Here is a 2,479-nt window from a genome sequence, read left to right as displayed (position 1 = left end):
TGTGCTTTGAATGAAGCAAAGACTTTTTTCTCTAATTCAGTGATGTATCTTTTATTGGAGTATAACATGCCTACATGGTAAGTGCTTGATAAATGTGCTGAATGACCAAATGATTCCTAGGATGAACTAATCAGCTGAAAGTCCAAACATGGGGGCTTGGGCTGGTAAGCCACTTAGGCTTTGAATCAAACAGCTACATCTGAAAGTTTTGTTGGAATAATAATCGCATACATTACATTTCTGTGGAATAAGTGAACCCATCTCTAGGTCCTGTCCCTACCATAATCACAACAGTCAGATCAAGTTGAGGAGTTTATTAGGGAAATTGGAGAGGCATAGACACCCCAAGTGACAGAAAGAAATGTCTGAAAATGTCCCTTTAAGCCAAGTGGGAGCCTGGCCTTGACCTCCCCAAATCAACAGGAAACTGGTGGGTTAGCAACAACATTCTCTGGTAGCCAAATTGCCAGAGCATGAGTGTCTTGGCCAGGACTGCCTCACACTTCCCACCAAAGGTGGGGAGGAGACAAAGACTGTTCACAGAAGCAGTGCAGAGGCAATGAGAACTTTAAGGAAAGTCTGAGAGAGAAAGAAGGATAGGGGTGGGGAGGACCTTCACAACGAATCCCAGGCTTTTGGCTGTGAATGTCTCAAATACATTGACAAGTAAATCTACAAAATGTTACTGGAAAGGTGAAATACCTAATGTTTCCAAGAGTTCCTCTAGACTTTTCCTCATATACCACATCACACCCTCAGATGTACATGGAAGAACCCGAAGGCCACACTTTTGAAAAAGAAAAACAAGAATAAGCCCTGTTGCTCTTTAAGGAGAAAGGAAGGAGCTGAAGGCTGCTGGGGCCTTTCTCACGTGGCCTGTGGTCCGTAAAGCAACTTCCCAGCAGCAGCATGGCACTGTTCTAGGTAAGCATCTCACCTTTTGTCACCCATGCTTCAGTGTACTCTATTCTCTGTTCAAGGGCTGTCAATTTCTCCCTTAGTGTTGCAAATCTTGAACAAGACATATTGAACGAGTTGAGAAAGTCTGCAATTTTCTTGATGCTGCTGGTGATGATCTCAATGTACTCCCAGTTCGCCCAGTCCTACTGAATCTCCTGCTGCACCAGATCCTCTTGTCCTGCCATGGTGAAAGCCTGAGGAAGACTGAAGTAAAGACTTTGGATCTGTGAAGGGGGGGACAAGGAGAAAACTCCAGGCAGGAGAAATGGCAAGAGCAAGGAAAGGAAAATGAGTGGAGATCTACTGACTTCTTATTGGGAAATATTAATAACTCTCCAAGGGTTTTCTGTGTTTCAGCATGTCCTGCAAATGTGGCACAAAATGCCATTTTATTCCAGACTATCTTGGTGTTTATGTCTATTACAGTTTGGAAGATGAGATAGTGTCTCTGTCTAGAGCATGCAGCAGATTTGTTTGCTTACACTGCAGTATTGTAGAGATAATGTCTCTCTCCAGGGCACAGATCAGGCAGGTGTACTGCCTATTATAATATACTCAGTTTCTCTCTCCTGTAATGTAATGCACTGTGTGTGCAGGGGTCACATGGCCTTTGCATTGCCTCTTGAAATTGGAGATTGAGAAATAGGCTTTGGCCACTGATATTGCTGTGAGTAGTAGATACATGGAACTGATTGAGTGATGATTAACGTTTTTACTTTACATCAGGATGTTGGATATTGTGTGGACACTTGAGGAAGAATGAAGAATTTAGCCATGATGGATTTATACTAAGATGTAAGTCCTTGCAACTCAAATGCGTCAAAAACCTGCTAACATTTGCGAGATCAGTACTGAGAAGGTAACTTTTTAAAACGATGAGAACTGTTGGAAATATTTCAGACTAACACAAGTGCTTCAAGTCTAATGCTAAGAAATAACGTCCTCTATTTTATAAACAAAAGTTAAAAGAGAAGTATAATCACATCTTCAGCAATGTTTCAAAAAGTGTGATTTAGTTTAAATGAAAACATTGATAAGCATAATTGTCTGTTTAAATATTAAGATATTTCAGGAATTATCTAATGTCAAATTTATATTGCCAGAATAAATATAGATACAAACAGAAAATGCATCAAAGGATTGTTCTTACAATATAACTGAATGTCATAAATTGACATTTTAAAATCATTTATCCACCCTTAGGATTACTGATAATCTTTATGTCTTAATCACATTTTATGTGTTGTCATTTAATGATGTTTATTCAAATATCTGTTGATTAATTGCTCCTGAGTGACCTAAAGCCACTGATTTTCATCAGCCAATTTGTCGTCTTTGCAAAAAAGAGAAGAAATATTTCTAACACTTTGGAATGCTATTTAAAATTTGATTAAAGTCTAAAAGCCAGCCAAATCAGTTTCTCAAGTGGATCGAATATAATTTATTAATTTGCAATTTTAGAATCGTTAAATTTTTAAAATTGGTAGTTTAAAGCTCACTATAGGATATGATCACTTAG

General features: G+C 38.7%; 1 pseudogene; it reads right to left on the bottom strand.

Annotated features, from left to right (window-relative positions):
- Positions 1–891: 891 nt before the first annotated feature.
- On the bottom strand, positions 892–1,145 carry LOC116810996 (protein BRICK1-like; annotated as a pseudogene).
- Positions 1,146–2,479: the final 1,334 nt, after the last annotated feature.

The sequence above is a fragment of the Hylobates moloch genome, unplaced genomic scaffold, assembly GCF_009828535.3.
Source record: "Hylobates moloch isolate HMO894 unplaced genomic scaffold, HMol_V3 SCAFFOLD_7, whole genome shotgun sequence".
Taxonomy (NCBI): domain Eukaryota; kingdom Metazoa; phylum Chordata; class Mammalia; order Primates; family Hylobatidae; genus Hylobates; species Hylobates moloch.
This window is presented reverse-complemented; position numbering and strand designations above follow the sequence as displayed.